Below are 17,810 nucleotides of genomic sequence, written 5' to 3'. Positions count from 1 at the left end.
TTTCAGATTATGGCTTCTTGTTCTTACAAGTTTCTCCCCCACCCAACCACAAAACGTAGACCTTCTTGTTATTCCTCCCCACGCTCAGATAGACGAACACGCATATAAAGCGGCAGGCCACCGATCTGTCAGTTTATTAAGGATCGCTCGCAGGCAGAAATGCTAATTCTCCGTCGGCAGCCAGAGCTTTAAGTAAATGATCCATTCCTAATGGGCAGCGGATCATGAGCAGCCATTATTACAGCTGCCCCTGACCACACAAATTTCAAGCCCCGCTACGGCCCGGATGAAAAAGCTTCATTCATTCGCCTATGCGGTGTATATAGATATTCCTGTATTATTTACTCATTTGCATAGTTAGTTACCCCGCCAGTGGGCAGAAGCACCTAATACACAGAGCAGATACCCCGGCTTCCTTGAAGTCTTGGGATGCCATTAAAACTCTAACTGGCGTGCCAACCGCGGGACCTCTGGCGCGGTCTGAGACACGGCAGCTGAATACTGGAGCCAGGAAAGAATGTAAAAGAAGAGATGAGAAAGGTTAAACGTGAAAGAGGGAAGGAGAGGAGAACAACTAAAGAGAGAGGTCAGGGTAAAATGATGGAGCCAAGGAAAAAAGGAATAATGTATGCGGGAAATGATAAAGTGAAACTGGAAGAAGGAAAAGAAAAAGGTTAATGAATGAAAAAGTAACGGAGAAATTGAGTTAAAGAAAGGAGAAACGATTGAGAGAAAAGAGGAAAAAGGGAGAGAAAAGTCCGAGAGAAAAGAGGAAAAAGGGAAAGAAAGGAGAAAAAATTGAGAGAAGGAGGAAAAAGGGAGAGAAAGGAGAAAAAATTTAGCAAAAGGAGGAAAATGAGAGGGGGGAATGAATGAAAAGGAGATAAAGATAAACGTGAAAGGAATAGGGTGAAACAAAAGAGATAGCAGAGGAGAAACAAAAGGGAAAGGGAGAAGAATGCCGAAAGAGGAAGCAAGAAGGTTAGGAGGAATTATTCATTAAAAGAAAGGGAAAAAAGGGAAAGAAGAGAAAAGGAGAGAGGGATGTGAAGGAAGAAAAGCAAGATTGAGAGGGAATAACAGTGGGACCAGGAAAATTAACCATCAGAAGTTACAATGAAGCAAATGAAAGAACAGAATGAAAAAAATTAAAAGGAAAAAAGGAGAAAAGAGATAAGGAGAAAAAATGAGAGAAAGGAGGAAAAAGAATGGATGAGAGAAAATTGATGGAAACCAATGGAACAGAGGAGGATGAGGAAAAGAAAGAATGGAGGAGGATAAAGGATAAAGTGAAAAGAAAAGCGAAAGAGAAAGGAAAGAAGTTAGGAGGAACGACAAGGTGAAAGGAGAGAGAGATGCGAAGGAATAACAGCGGGACCAAGAAAGAAGAAGACGGAAGGAAGCGAGACGAGAAGCGGCCCGGAGTAGTTAGAAGAGAGACGCAGACGGAAGCCGCGCCAGCCCCGGGGGGTTAATTACCCCAATCAGACGCATTTGCTTTCTTTGGGTTCTTAGAACATCCCAAGTAGCTCCTGATTTACAATACCCCGCGTTTCCTTTACAAGCCGCGCTGCAGATTAAGTGGCAGTTGCATATTAATTACAGAGTTAATTAATTAGGTGCTATCGTGTAATCACGTTGTAATTCATTGGTTTACTCTCGAGTGTATGAAGCGGTACTCGCCGATGAAAGCAAAAGGAGAGAGTCACATTACTACCAATTAACGCAGGGGGGGATTCCGTATTTAGGAAGGGACTCGCCGGGGGGGGGGTCTCTGGTGGTGACATCTTTCCATCCGGCAAGCAGACCAACAAGGGTTAAAAAGCAGAGACGGGCCCTGTTATGTCGTAGTAGCGCCTGCATATGCCGTAGTGCTGGTTAGCGTTCTTAAAGGAACAGAACCCATTTTTGGTCCCAGGACCTCGGGCATCCGCTGGGGAGGTAACAGAAACCCAAAATGCCACAAAATGCTGTTAGGTTCCTGGGCAGAGGGTGGAAGTGGTCCGGTGGGGGGTTAAACACGAGTAGAAGTCCTCCATCAGGGGTATTTAAGGTTTTCAATGTGGACAACAGCTTCTATCTCCACCGCTTCTCGTCGGGAGCTTTGAGGAACGTTACTGTTTTGGGTACAAATTCTCCAATTTTATTTTTATTTTTTTCTCCAAAAAGTTCTACATTTTTCAGTTTTCTTTTTACCCAAAGTTTACCTTCAGCAAACTGGGGCCGTCACAAGCTATTTAGCCAAGAATAATGAAAGAAAAGGTTGACTCGATCAACATTGAACTTGGCAGATGTCCCAGACGTACTGCAGCTTCTACACACACGGGGATTCATCACCGGCCTGGCACCTCGCCAAGGACAATGCAACAACGTTAGAGCGCAAAACGCATCAGCGCTCTACTGTATGTACCACCGACGAAACGGGGGGCTACTTATCTCGCTGAGGGTTATGGGTGTTGTGTAGTCTACCTACAGACACGTAGATAGGTCCTCTTGCCCTCCGGTGGGCTGAAGGACACTACTTTCCTGCTGAGGGTTATGGGCGTTGTGTGGTCTACCTACAGACACGTAGATAGGTCCTCTTGCCCTCCAGTGGGCTGAAGGACACCATGATGATCCTCACCTAGAGCCAATTCTAGATCCCGTCTTGGTCTGAAGTGAGGCTGGTTGCCCGCGTGGGCTACCCGGCCATCTTGAGAAGAGAAGAAAGCATAATAATTCCATTTATGCCGCAGGAGATCACACTGCCTCTCGGATTTCAGGACGAGACGTAAGCCGTTCGATGGCGGGGAGGCTGCTAATAGCTCTGCGCCAGTAATGTTATTAAAGAGCCGAGCACGCGGACGCCGTGCCCAATATTTCATTTTCAAAGTGAAATGAACTAGAATGCTCGGAGAGATTCATTGGAACGCTGACAACCCGGCTAATGTCTGACTTTATAGCCGAATGCCAACGGAAACGAGAGAGAGCATTAGAACGCAGCCGCCGGGTCCACGAGACCCCATCGAATGAGCGCGGGTGGGCTCCGGACATTAAGCCTCGGCAGCAATGCTTGGCTAATTACGTATTCTACCTGGTAGCCCCCCATATTCACGCCCCCCCTCCACGCTAGACGTTTGCAGATCAATTATAAGATCACGTATTCCGTCTCCTGCCACGGCCTCCCAAGATAACGTTTTTTTTTTCCTCCCCTGTTTCTATAATTAGAGGTTGGCGTCAACGTTTCCATCTTCTATTGTATCAAGGGCACTTTGAATCCGAACGCCACATTCGTATATGGTTACCAACTAAGCTTATCACGTGGCTCTCTAATTAGACAGACGTCCTACACAGCTCTCAGGGTCCTCTGTCTCGCTGCTCTCAGCCTTAACTTCCTGTTCTCTGGATCGGCTTGATTTTTTCCTCCCCATTAAGTTAAACCTCCCCTGTGGTTAAGTTGCTGTCGGGTAGCCTTTCCAGCAGTAGTGAAAGAAGCTCAAGAATGGTCAGAAAATGCTGGCTCTGCCACAGACTGCCACCCATTTGTTGGGGGGGGTAAATAGTCATTTACTGTTAAAAACCAAGAATTTCCAACACTTAACTATGTAAGTGCCATGGGGATGACTTCTCTGGCTGAAGAGCTTGCACTCAGTATTAAACTTGAGTCTCGGCTGCTTTTGTTTTAAAAAGAAATACTCGGAGAAAATAAGAAGGGGCTTTGTGACTCTAAGGAGTTAACGTTTTCTGGGGTCTCTTTGGCCCAGATCCCGGTATAAACGAGACACAGGACCTGGAACGCGAAGGTATGCTCAGCACAAGAGCAAAATGAAAAAAAAAGAAAAAAAGTTTTCATAAATCGAACAAAAGTGAAAGTTGCATTTCTTTCTCTCTTAAAATAATAAGAATATTTAGTTTTTTTTATACTGTACATTTTAAGTATAACGTCATTTATAAAATGTAAAATATCCCATAACTTGTTTTCTTTTCAAACTGTTGGTCATTACTTTTTTTTTTCCACCCATAAATCAATTTTTTTCTCCGGCCCCCACTTTTTGGGGAGCATCGATAATTATTTTATAACAAAACTTGAGTATCCATGGAAATATTAATCACCCAAATTTTCCTTGATTTTTTTTGTATTTTTTTTTTTTTTAGGAATTAAAAAAGTTTCAAAAATTTTCATTCCTTAAAAAAAAAAAATATATAAAAAAAAATCAATCTATTTAATAATAATTTAATATTTAAATACTTTCACCCCACAATAAAATGCTTCCAGTTCGGGTTCCTTTATTAAGTCGCAGGAACGCCGCGCCGTTTAGCGAGCGCGAGGATTATGCCCTTCCGAGTAACGTATTGCGTCTACTTAAGCTTCAGACCCGAGACCAGAAGCGAAAGATTTAAAGTGTGTTCCTGAGCGTGTTAGACACTTGTCAGGAGCACCCTTCATCCGCCTCTAAGTGCCATTATATTTATTCATTCACACACATAATCGATCGGGCCCCCGCCGCACTCGCGCCATGATAAATCACACACGAGCATTCTGCTTCTCCCGTCTGGTTCGTTGAGGGTTAATATCATAAAAATATATATATATATATATTAAAAAAAAATAAAAAAACCTCACACTAACTTATCTATAATCCAATACATTTTAGATCAATGCAGAAAAAAAAATTATTATTTTGAAATGACTGCTAATCATATATATTTTTAAATTTTTCTATAAAATCTCTCCTTTTACCGGTTCGGTTCTAAAATATACGTGCAGTTCCTAGCGTACAGGATACGTTTTAATTAATAAAAGTTGATTAATTATGAATAAAAATTTTTTTTTTTTAAATTCATGAACAGAAATTAAAAATTTTATGTTAAAATTTATGTTAAATTTGAAATACTTCCAAATCAAATCATGAATTATGGCCATTTTATCATAATCTCCTACAAATGAGTTTATTCCGGCGCCGGGGCTACTCTTAGGAAACGCTGATACTTGCTACTTCCTTCCTGCTTTTCCGATTGTCCCCTCCCACACAGAGGGGCGTGATAGCACCCGAGTGTCTACTTTTTCTACAAACCACAGAACCTCTCATTCGTCGAAGGAGCCTTTAGTCGAAGTTGATAACTTCCACTGAACAAATCCAATATATTCTCAAAAAAACAAAACAAAATCTAAAAAAAAATGTAGAAACAAAATAAAAAATGGCAAAATTGAATTTATTTATTGGTTAATATTTGGGGATATCGGATATAGGCCCCTTGTTCTTTACCTATTTTTTTTTTCTTAAAATTCCTTAATAAAAAGTCAAATTTTGCAATGACAGTTCTTATTTAATAAAAACATATAAAATATATATATATATCATATAAGTGTATATGATATACAAAAATTCTGATACAAAGGATCCTGGCTCGTTTGGCATTTTGATCCCGGCAGAATGTGCCAGCGTCCACGCGGAATGGATTCAAAAAGCATTTGCCCACCGTAATGGGATTAACAAAAAAAAGCCAGCTGGGCAACGGCCCATTTTTTTGGTGATTTTTTGTAGAATGATGCAACCAAAAAAAATAAAATAAATAAATTAAAAAAAATTACTAAAATTAAAAAAAATATATTAAAAAGGCGATTTGAAGTCCATGACACTTTCCTGCAGCCGACACACTCGAACATTTTTTTTTTTCCGCTAACAAGATTTTCCGATCTTAAACCTGTCTTGAATGAATAGCGATTGTTCCCTTCTGGATAGAAGGTGCTGCATTTTCTCAAACCCCATTCACTGGCCTAGAATGAGCCAGGCCTCAGATGGCTGTTTCCATGGCAACGTGGTTCATTCAATACAGGCACATAATGAAGACAATGTGTTTTCCATTTAGATGAGTTTTAGCGGGGAGGAAAAAAAAAAAAAAGACAGAAAGAGGGAGAGACGGGGAAAGAGGCCAAAAAAAGAAAAAAAAAAAAAGGGGGGAGAGAAGACAAGGAAAGCCAATTATCCGTTACGAGGATCTCCTTGGTTTACCAACAAAACAAAACCTTAACTGGTTTCTTATGAAAGACGTTAACCACGAAATATGGAAATTCTGGGGGGGAAAAAATAATAAGGACAATAGTCTAGATTTCATGCTGTTTTTGAGGACTAACGCCACCGGGTATATCTCCTCTGGGCCAAGCGCATGCACAAGTTACAAAGCCAGCGCATTTATTAGGCACGGCAGCCTCTCGGCCAATGACTGGGACAGAGCTACGCCGCCATGCTCGGAGGTTAAACCAGTTGTGGGTTTTGCCCCCAAAATATAATGTTTTCAGGCAGCTGCATATAATTCTCGCTCTGTTATCTGACCCCCCCAATCTACTAAACACCCCGACTCCTTATCATACTGCCTGTGGGGAACAACAGAGTGACTTAGTCTTAATCACCCAGTAGGACTCTCTGGCTAATGAAAGTCTATGGAGGGACGGACTTCATTAGCATCGCCATAAAGCATCAGCTCAGTGTGGGGTTTGAGCCGGGAAAGTCACCCAAAAATATCACATGACTGACAGCAACGGCGGCTCCAGGTCCAACAGTAAAAAAACAGACCACAGACGGAGCGATCCCCGCGCTTGCTGCCGGCGTATCTTTGTGCCGTATTATCGCTTGCTTCGGAGCCCAAGCGATCATTTCAAGCATTGTTACTCGAGATCTTTTTTTTTTTTGCTCCGCGGTTATATTATTACAGAGAGAGCTGAGGGCTTTCTATTATGTACAAGGACTTCTTTGATTTCCGTCTCCGACACTTGGTTAACGGGAAAATAACATCTAAACGATAGCTCCTGATAGATGGGATAAGTAATCAATACCCTACGAAGCTGGTATCAGCGCAGCTCCTTCCACGCTCCATGAAACCGTTATGGAGAGCAAACCCCAACCTGAATCCTCGGCCCATGAGCTGACATCTCAAAACGCCAAGTCCCAGATCACCCTGCCTATTTGGCCAAAAGCTCAACACAGGCTACTGCTTGAATGATGGCGGGACGAATGATCTCAAGAGACCCGTGGCCCTCAAGGAATCCCGTCTTAAGCTAGCTCTTGACCAGCTCCAACAGAAGATGCCAAGAACAGGTTGTCCACCTCTGCCCTCCACCACATTGGCCCCTAGTTGTTTTGTTTAAGTGCCCTGTTGCTCAATAATTAGACGATGGGATTTTTTTTGTTGGTTTTTTTTTGCAGGTTTATTTTTGTAAAGCAGAGAAGACCATACACTTCCTGAGAGGGTAACGGGAAAGAAGGAGGGGGGGGGACTGAGGCTTAGGATTCACTCCAATCACAATTTACAGCTGCGGCAAACAGGAAACGTGTTGTTTTTCCATTTTCTCGTTCCTACGCTTAACCCGATCTCCGCTGCCTGCCCTGGGCTTCCCCCGGCATCTCGTTCTCTTGAAAAAGATAACTGCGAGCAAGAAGACAGACGGGAGACCACTGTCATTGCAACGTACACGCCATCGTTCTTGTAGACAAAGCTTCCCTCCAAGAATTTTACCTCTTTCGTGAGAATTGTCCCCATTCTGCTCGGTTTGGGGCAGGTGGAGACCTCAACGAAAGGTCATTCCGCTTCTCCTATTACTGGGCATCCAACGTTGACTTCACCTATCCTTCCAAAAGGCCGATTAATGCCTACGGTTAACCAGGAACGGTCAAGATGTGTGTCAAGACCACACAGTAACGCGTTGGCTCATCAGGGCGTGAACTAAGAACTTACCAGTCTTCCCAAAAGTTCTAATAGATCCTTTTTGTTATATATAATTTATACCCTAATCGAGTGACCGGATATCGTAGAAAGTCACATCTGCTCTTTATTCCCTCCTTTTGCAATAATTCTTCTTTTTTTTTGTAAGGAAATCTCAAAGCCCCACACAGTCTGGAAAACTTTACATAAATCTCAGGGAAGCCAAGATTTATAAGATCTCGACATTAACCCGGCCAACTCCCTGAGCAGCTCCGAACATCTTGTTAGCCGTCTACCGCCGATGGAGTCTCGAAGCTTCTGGGAATCTCCGTAACTTAGACGTCTCGAAATCTGCTACTGAGGGCGTCTTTGTGCTGACTTCCAGCTAACAGGAGACTTCTCCCATTGTAATCCCCCCTCAAAGGCTTCGTTTGCCAGCGCGTTCACCTCTGCTAAAGCACAAAGAATGGACAGTTCTTGTACTTTGGCAAAACTATGGGAAGACTCTGAGCTCCTGATGTACTCGATATTTTCGGTCGTTCCACAAACAGCTTGAGGGAGCCAAAAGAACATCTTAAAAACCTTGTGGAGCTTCCAGTATACAAAATACCATTGAGTGGACCAGTATCTTCACGCACTGGTCAACGTGGCTCGTGTTGGGGGCTCAAGTTCTGGAGCAGTAATATAATGAGTTACAGTTCAACTGCCTTGGGTTGACGTGGACTTCTCAAACTAAACGTGGTTTGGGCAACCATCAAGATCAACCAAAACCGTCCACAGACTAAGTCTCTGAGCTCATTTAGATATCTCGGGGTGGAGGACGCTTGTGTTCCCCAAGCCAAAACCTTATTGAGCTATACGACAAATAGTTTAAGAACGCATTGGAGCACCCGAAGTCGAGAAGGTCCCATCAACATGATGGTTCCAACCAAAGTGTAGCATCTTAACCAGGGACTAGGAACGAGCAAGGCCTTTTTTATGACTTGTTACCATTTTAGGTTCCAGGAGAAGAACAAAAATGACTATTCCACCATAAAAAGGAACGGATACATTGTAGTATCCAGGAGGTATCCGCGCATATGTTGTAGCCTCCTCCAGGGTCAAGCGCGTCTTCTCTGCGAGGCTGGAGAGGGTAGGCTTCCCTGTTTAAATTCCAATATATCTAGCTTAGGAGCTTTGCTTACTTAACAGAGACACCCAAATTCTCCCCAACGCGGAAGGCCGAGCCTAAATCCTAATGTAAACTCGAGGATGAAAGTTGTTACTGGGTTTTCATTAGCTGTCCGGCGAGGAGCTTTCATCTCAACTCAGGTTTTCTTATTCCGATGTAAGTTTATCATAAGAACGCCCGTATTATCCAGGATTCCGTGACGAAGCGTAACCCCCCGGAAATCTGAGGAACGTAAGACCCCCGAAGAATCGGGGGGAGGGTGGGGGGGAGGAAGGGTGCCAATTTAATGGGAACCTATGGGGTCCAATAAATGTCTTGACTGCTACAGACGCCTGCAGATAGCTGGAATATTAGACATTACCCGGCCTAACGGATTTAAGGAAATCAATAAGGTAATGAAGCAACACAAATCAGGAAAACAAAAGCTTTAGGGTACGCCGGGGATGTGAAAGATGGACGCTTTAGAGAAGAAACAAGGATTACATGACTCTGCAAAGAAGACTATCACGTCGGGCAGGAAAAAAAAAGGATTTGTGTGAAAAGATGTTCAAAAAAAGTACAATATGGGAATTTAAAAAATAACCATTTTTTTTTTTTTTAACCTTTGCCGTGAACAAGCATAGGGACGGAAGACGGGTCGACATCCCGCATTGGCGCGTTGGCAGGGAAGCCGAGTGGGTCTCGCGGGTCAGAGTAACGATATCAGAATAATGATTTTTTGGGGGGTTTTTGTGTTTTGTGCATATTTTTACCCAGATTTCCATCATTTTCAGAAGCAAGCAGCTGGGTTTCGTATAAAGAAATCTGACCCCCGAGATGTCTTTAAAGGCGTCCGAGGCGATGCCTATTTTTACTGAATCACGTAGCATCCGGATGTGTCCTTTTGCCCGAAGTATTTCTCCGCATGCGAGGTTTACTCGATCCATTTGTACAGACAGAGGCGGGGGGGGGGGAGAAGGCGCGCACGCACGCACACTGCCGCACTTACATGGTGGGGAGGAGGGGGGGGCGGTTGAAGCTAGGACACGGCGAAATTTAGACATCGCTCAAATGGAAAATAACTGGTTATTTTTTAATCCACACCCAGGTCCGACCATCCAGAGGCCGAAAGGAAAAACAAAATCCTCGTCCCGCTATCCGGGAGCCTCCAGGCAGCTGGGGGGGGGGCGGCCATGCTGCAACTTAACCTCTTCTTAACCTCGAAGCGAGGAGCTACAATGTAGCAAGTTACAGCAAACATTCTGCTGCCCTTCCTCGGGATGGAACCAGATCAATCAGCTCGGCGGCTCGGTTTCCCGAGCCAAGTTTTTAACCCGTTGGCGGGCTGTTGTGGCCTCTGCCTTCATAGAACAGTCTGCGGCTCCAAAAGGGTTAAGCAAACGAGGCAACCCCTGATGAATGGACCCCAGCGCACCAATGGGTTCGTTTTGGCCTAAGCCAGAATCGTTAAACTGATTCATCTTAGTTAGCGGGAACCAACCTAACAAGAGGGAGCGATAACTTGCCGGGGAGGAATAACCATGCAGGAAGTTAAGATGGCTGCTCCCGTCTTGTTGTTTAGAACTTTGGAAGTAGCCGGGTTCTAAAGAGTCGATTGCCAGCCTGGCATTGCTTGCCGGCTCCGATTTATAAACTGGGGTACAGGCCAAGCCGCCCCGTGATGGCGGCACACGGACACAATGCCGCTTTACGCCCTCTGCCATGTCTCTGTTCCCGTCTCTCGGCCCCTCTCCGTCGGGCTCGGTGTTTGTGTGACAGCTGCGACGAGGAACACTTTGTGATGGTTTTACTCACGCTTCGATAGGGCCAAATGTCCACATCCCTTCCAAAAGAAAGCCTGCACCTGCAACCGGCAAGCCCCCCCCCCCAGAGACCATTCTGGCCAAAAAAACAGGAGGCCGGCAGCCAGAGAAACAGAGGGAGGCTGCGCTGTTCTAGCAAGCGAGGAGAGAACACCCTGAGAACGTATTCAAGGAACGGAGGACGTTCCTCCACCATATTCGTCGAGGGCTGACGGGGACGACGTCCCAGACGCCGATGAAAAGGTTTTATTTCTAGCCATCGTTGACTGTTTTCCCAATAGAGTCTTAATTCCCCCCCCTTTCAGACTATATTTGAGAATTTTGTGCCAAATTCCTAAAATGCATATTTTTTTCTATATTTCTGGTGGAAGCCCAGTGGAACATTTTTAAGGAGAAAGGTGGAGGTTTTGGTTGCTCACATCTGTTTGTGCGACAGGGCTGTCCCTCTTTATGGCCCAAGACTAATCCGGGCCAAGCGAGTATTTCCAATATGGCGGAACATCAAGATATAAGGAAATAATGAGAAGGAAGCTGAAAATCCCCGTTAATGACCAAAAATAAAATTAATGTTTTTAAATCTGTCAGAACAATAAGGAGAATTCCATATTCCATCATTTCCCATCACGAGAAACAATGGCCTAGGTGTCTGATGGACCATAGGCTGTCAAAAGTCAACTGAGAACTGTGGGTAAAGGTCCAACGGTGGAACTATCTTTAAAGTTATGGGTGGGGTAGACTAACCTTTAGACAAGTATCGCGAAAGGCGCTTTAGCCACATCCTAAAGGACCTGATAGAAGGGACAACCCCGGTGAAGGAGCTTCTGGACTTTCCCTTTTCTGTTAATCTCTGCGGCTGTGAGACAGAATTAACCTTAGCTGCCCTTTGAATCCCGTGTCGTAAATAACGAGCTCCAAGGAGTAACCTGAAAAGTCGCTTCTTCCTCCTAATCTCCACTTGGCTGGGAAGGGAGTTATGGTTGGCCAGGTTTCATGTCCTTCATGAATAGAGACCAAGGAGCGCACCTTCTGAGGGTTTCACCATTAGGTCAGATAAGGAAGACATTTAGCAAAGTCGAATGGTTGACCTCATTGCCGCCCACAGTTTCCTTCTTCTTCTGGAGAAGGACCACCAGACACGTCCGGCTCATTCTGATCAAAGCCCACTTTAACAGGTGGAGACACACTTCCAAAACGGGCCTATTCACTAAACCAGCAAGCTGCAGCGAGGGAGAGTGAAGCATCTTAGACAACTTGACTTGTACCACCTCAAAGATTAATAAGCGGGGGTCGGAATTCCTTTTAACCACGCGGCTTCCGTATAGATGACTAAACACTAGAAGTATTTAATATAACTTTAATCCTGTGTTTATTTTATGAATCAAACCAGTCCAACTAAGGTCTGGTTTTTAAGAAGGGGGGGTAATTTCTGGAGAAAGAATAGGAAGAGGTCATCTGCAATGCAAAATATTTTAAAGGCCTTCAAAGAGGAAGCTCTAATGATTAACATCTGAATTTTGTCTACCCTCGGCCCTTCCCTGCCTTCCTCTTTTTCTAGGGTTTAGCAAAACAAACGTATCGGGTTGATCTAAGACAGAGGAGTCTTAAATCCCAATAAATTCTCGGTTCCTCTTGAAGTCCTAGGTCGACTCGCTGGTGGCCGGTGGACAACCACATTTGTTTTGAAGATCTAACAATCCTGGTCAAGTGACTAAGCTCAGAATTATCCGTTATCTATAAAACTGCCCACACGTGGGACTTTACCAGGTGGACCTCTTAAAGGAATTAGACACCGGCCGACAGATATGGAGAAGCCGGCGGATTGGAACGTTCCACGAGTTCTAGGCTGCATGAAGTTTTAGGCAGAATATCACGGAGGTGAAATCTGCACGTTTCATCTAAACAGGTCGTTATTACGTTAGAAAAGTCGCAAACAGCGAGTGTGGAGGAGCTGGGCCCAAGGGTTCAAAAAATTACTTGCTGTGGTGCGTTGGAGAGGTCCGGGTGTTTGGTGCAGTTGCCCTTTGGGGGGGTTTAGCAATACCTTCTCTGGTGGCGACCTCTACGTGACCTTGTCTAAACAGAAAGCCCCACACAAGGCATTCCGATTGCGTATTGATTTCAGGGGGATTGTGGAGTTGTCTTATCTGCTTAGAGGAGTGGGGGAGGTGAGCTTGGTTACATGATTACAAGGATGCTCTTCCTCCTATGGGTTCTCTGACTCTCCCAAAGAGACCCTTCCAATAGGTCCCTGGATCTGCCCCTTAACCCAACTGGTACTTAGAACATACCCCCCTAAATCTTTACCTATCCCCCCCCAAAAAAAACACAAATGGTTAACTAAGCCAGTTGTGGTCTCCACCTAAAAAGAGTAGGGCCTAGGAGGTCACCAAACGTCCACTGCTGCTGACAGGAGGTCCACCAACGTCTGGGCATCATGACCTCTACCCTCTGCAAACCCAAGCAGCCACAACGGCGTTATAAAAAAGGATCGGCGAGGACAATGGCTCCTCCATAAGGGCGGGGCCTACTGGCACCGCTCAGTGATGTCGCAGGACTAAGAAACCAGAGTATGATGTCATAACCCAGAAAAATTAGCCAGCGCTAATGAAATTCAGCGTTAAGACATGGCCCTCACTTGTGGTTCAAGGCTTGGTTGCCCCCCAAAAGATGTTAGAACCTCCTTTTTTTTTTTAATAAGGAAAAGTAACATTTATCACATAAATATTTACCAATTTATTACAAAAAATAAATGTAGCAATATCTGGAATTCGGCGATTAATAATGCGTTGCGGACCCTCCTGGCAGAAACGATGTTTACCCCCTACGGGTCTTAATGATTAAATAATTAACTATTAACTGGACTGCTGCTGGTGGTTTTATTCTACTGGCCGAGACAATAACCAGAAAGACCAAGAACGAGTATTTTTGGCCAATTCCATCTGCAATTATTTTTTAATACTTTTTAAATCATGCAAAAATAAATAAATAAATAAATATATATTAAAAAAACACTCAATTTTAACAATTTATTTTTTCCTATATAAAAACGCACATAATATCTACTGATATAAATTCTAAACAGTTTTTTTTATACATATAATGTCGGAAATAAAGTTCCAGTTTAACTATTTTAGGTTTATTATTTATTGATTAATGTAGCGCCATCATGTTCTGCGGCGATGTACAACGGGAAAAGTTTTGGTTGAAATGGTAACCATAAATTCCGCACAGCATAGCGACAATGTTTTTGAAAAAAAAAATAAATAAAAGAAAACACACTTGAAATGGACTGCGCTTGCAGAAAGAGGACCCAGTCCTGGTGGAAATGCCTAAAGACCAAACAGCTTTCAATTCACTGTATTACCCTCTCCCACTTCTGCTGGGAGGCCGTTCCACTTATCTCCCAGCCCCTCTGCAGTCCACAGACTCTGCTAGATTCTCAACTCCTGCCCCCAAAAATATTCCCTCTCTTTTCCCTCTCCTTCTCTCCCCCCTCCCCACCTCTTGTGTCTCTGTTTATGGAGTCTCGCCAAATATCTGGCCGGTGAAAGGAGCCCCATGTGACCTGCGATGACCTGCGTTTCTCACAGGGAGATATTTCATCCCCGGAGCCAGGCACAAGGAGCTTGCGACTCCCCCTCCTCCCCGACCTCCCTCTCTCTCCCTCTCCTCTCCATCACTTATTTTTTGGCCAACCTAAAGATTTCTCCCCTTCGTTCTGGAGTCTCGCTGAGACTGGCACTCGGCCCTAGCCAGCCTTTCATGATCTGACCCGCGTCACCGCCACGCTCCTCCTCCGAGGACGTGCAAAAACACTCCGGCACTCAAGGGTTAAACATGCCCCAGCAATGGCCGGCCACCAATCGCCCTCTTGGGTTAGCAAATCACAAAGAGCGATCCTCACCTGCGTATTTTAGTGCGCCCGTTCCCCCCCCCGGGCGGTCCGCTCGCTCTCCCCCGCTTCACTTGTCAGTGTCCATCGTCCTGAAAAAGATGACGAGAAGATCCGGGTCAGAGAAAGATACAGTAACAATGATACAATTCGCAAAACTTCACGGCCAATGGCGGCCAACCGAGAGTGCGGGAGAATAATGGGGGGGTCCTGACCAAGACTGATCGACGGACCGGGGCTGACCGACTGACCGGGGCTGACTGACCGGTGCTGACCGACTGGGTTTAAAAGCAGGGCCTTGAAATCAGATGTCCTCATGTTGGCCCCTGGACAAGATGGACACATGACTGCCTGCCGAGCGCAGGGGTTAAACTGGTGGTTTTCGCACCTAAATATCTAAAAATATCTATTTCCTTGGAGGCATCACACGGTCCAAGTTGCGAGGCCAACCTGGCCAGATGCTGACCGGTTAGACAAGGCCAACCGCCGGTCGGCGACTTAAGAAACCTGTAGATCTTTTACTTGACCGCCATGGCAGACGCCATGGGATATTGTCATGGGACACGGGGGGGGGCAGAAAAGGAGGTTAGGGGGTAGATAAGAGCAGGGGGGGGAAGGGGGCAAATAAAACACAACGCTGCTTGTGTATTCCTTGCTGGAATATCGAAGGTCTAGGTTGGGTGCAATACCGACTCCGGCCAGACTGTGGTGTCAGTGATCACCCATGTCAAGCACTCACAGGGCCAGATGGAAATTTAACCCCTCCATCACCAGGGCAACCACAAAACCAGTCATTTCCTTTTGCTGCGCTATGGTTTTTCCACCGGTCAAACAAAAACAGAACCTGTGGAGAAGCCACCACCAAAAAGCCATCTCCCTTTTGGCCGGTAGCTGATGGTCATTCTACACAACAGGATACATAACAACTTAAGTGTGGCAAGTCCGGAACGTCTGGGGTTCTAGGAGGTTCTAAATGCTGCGACACCCCCCTCCTTCCCCTACATTGAAATTGGGCTCGGATGGATAAGCAAGAGCGGTGATAAAGCGGCGGCGTTAAACTTGAACGAAAAAAAAAATCAGTATAAAAAACCAGGTATAAAAATCTGTTAAATCAACAACGAAAAATAAAAAGATAAAACAAATCAGTCTGCAGAGGGTTAATAAGCAGCCGGGGGGGGGGGCTACCCCAAAGCCCTGTGCTTGTTAGCAACCCAGTCTGGCTGTGGAGGCATAAGGAGGGGCAACCCCCCCCCATCAAACCCCAGGGGGAGGCAATAAACCTGCAGCTACTTAAAGCGCTCTGTGATGTGAACTCACAGCCAGCAGAAGCCAGAACCGTGCATGCCTAAATCCCCCTCGCTGTATAAGCCTCTACCACCTCTGCTGGGAGGCTGCTCAGGTGAGCCTCGCCGGGACGCCGCAGAGTGCTAAATACGTAGCAGGCTGCAGATCGCGCAGGAATTGCCGCGGTAAAAACATCATTAAAAACCTGATTGAAGTTAAACAGAATTTGCATAACACTACAAATTAACTTTTAACGCAAAGGCGTTCGGAGGCTTTATTCAGACAATATAGAACGGAGCGGAGAGACGGCCTTCGCCTCACTGCGTTGGCGTCTACCACCTCCGCTGGGAGGCCGTTCCTCTTATCTACTACCTTCAGGGAGAGGGAAATAAATAAGGCTTAGCGTGGCTCCGTGAAACACGCCTGCGCAGAGAGGCCGCGCTCTGGCCTTAATCATTAAAGCTCTTGGTGGTCTCGTTAATGCTGATGGGATAATCAGCTTCTGGCAATCAATATGTTAAGATCCTTTAACAAGCGCTTTGAGGGCCTGGGGGGGGGTCGCCCATCAGCCCATCAAGTGCTTCTTCGTCCCTTGGCTTTAACAGTGGAGTCCGTGACGTGCGCCCCACCGGGCTAGGACATGACAGGACCGGGAAGAAACCGGCTTCAAGGAGGAAGAACATTGATGGGTCTCGGCTCCATAGCGTTCCAAGCACCAGAGAGACACTGGCCACTCAGCATGAGTTACGAGCTGATCCATCCAATCCTACGAAAGCTGTCATCTTCTATTATCATATCCTCTTCTGGACAGGTGGATGATATGTCTTCTTCTGTAGCTTCAGACCGATGGATGATATGTCCTCTTATGTAGCTTCAGATTGGTGGATGATAGGTCTTCTTCTGTAGCTCCAAACTGGTGCATGATATGTCTTCTTCTGTAGCTTTAGACCGATGGATGATATGTCCTCTTCTGTAGCTCCCGACTGGTGGATGATAGGTCTTCTTCGTAGCTTCAGACTGGTGGATGATATGTCTTCTTCTGTAGCTTCAGACTGGTGGATGATACGTCTTCTTCTGCTGTAGCTTCAGACCAATGGATTATATGTCCTCTTCTGTAGCTTCAGACTGGTGGATGATATGTCTTCTTCTGTAGCTTCAGACCGGTGGATGATAGGTCTTCTTCTGTAGCTTCAAACTGGTGGATGATATGTCTTCTTCTGTAGCTTCAGACCGGTGGATGATAGGTCTTCTTCTGTAGCTTCAGACTGGTGGATGATATGTCTTCTTCTGTAGCTTCAGACCGGTGGATGATAGGTCTTCTTCTGTAGCTTCAGACTGGTGGAAGTCTTCTTCTATAGCGCCCAGCTGGTGGAAATTCCACTTTTTGTCAAACTTGGTCAAAGAATATGGTTCAGGTGGCCTTCAAGGCTGTTAATACATCTTCCTTCAATACCTCAAGGCTTCTGTTGCCCCCGCTGGTAATTTAAAGCCCTCCGTCTCTGAATAATATGCCTCGCCATCAAGATGTTGGACGGCGTTGTTTTATTACACACAGCAACGAACCTTAATCCTACGACGCCACGGACCTAAATACCATTAAAATATACAAATTGTCTACTTTTAATAAATGTAAATCGTTTTTTTTCACTACACTTTAATAAAACATCACGAAAGTACCTAAAAAAGTTTTTATTACATATTGTATTTTTTTTTAAGTTTCAAAAAAATATTCTAACTACACAATCTTTAAATCTATATAAATCTAAAAAAAAAAATTATACCGTGAAAAAGAAATGTACAAAATCCGGGCAGAGCAATGGAGGAAAATACGCGCTGCACTACGGCTTATGCTGCTGCAACAAACAATGGCGCTCCATAAACCACATGATTTTTTGGGGGGTCGGTTTTTCGGGTTGAATTCTGGAGTTTTAAGTGAAATACTCCGACTCTAGGTATACAACAAGCCCCCTATCCCCCCCCC

The 17,810-nt window shown here is 45.1% G+C and overlaps 1 protein-coding gene across 3 annotated transcripts in view; it reads right to left on the bottom strand.

Moving 5' to 3' along the window:
- ZMIZ1 (zinc finger MIZ-type containing 1) overlaps window positions 1-17,810 on the bottom strand; it is an 81,647-nt gene that overhangs the window by 26,955 nt on the left and 36,882 nt on the right. For all 3 annotated transcript variants that reach the window (XM_053450972.1, XM_053450973.1, XM_053450974.1), the window contains exon 3: window positions 14,558-14,637. The gene's annotated coding sequence lies outside the window, so the exon portion shown is untranslated. The remainder of the gene's footprint in view (window positions 1-14,557; window positions 14,638-17,810) is intronic.

Source organism: Spea bombifrons, chromosome 11, assembly GCF_027358695.1.
Source record: "Spea bombifrons isolate aSpeBom1 chromosome 11, aSpeBom1.2.pri, whole genome shotgun sequence".
In the NCBI taxonomy this organism is placed as follows: domain Eukaryota; kingdom Metazoa; phylum Chordata; class Amphibia; order Anura; family Pelobatidae; genus Spea; species Spea bombifrons.
This window is presented reverse-complemented; position numbering and strand designations above follow the sequence as displayed.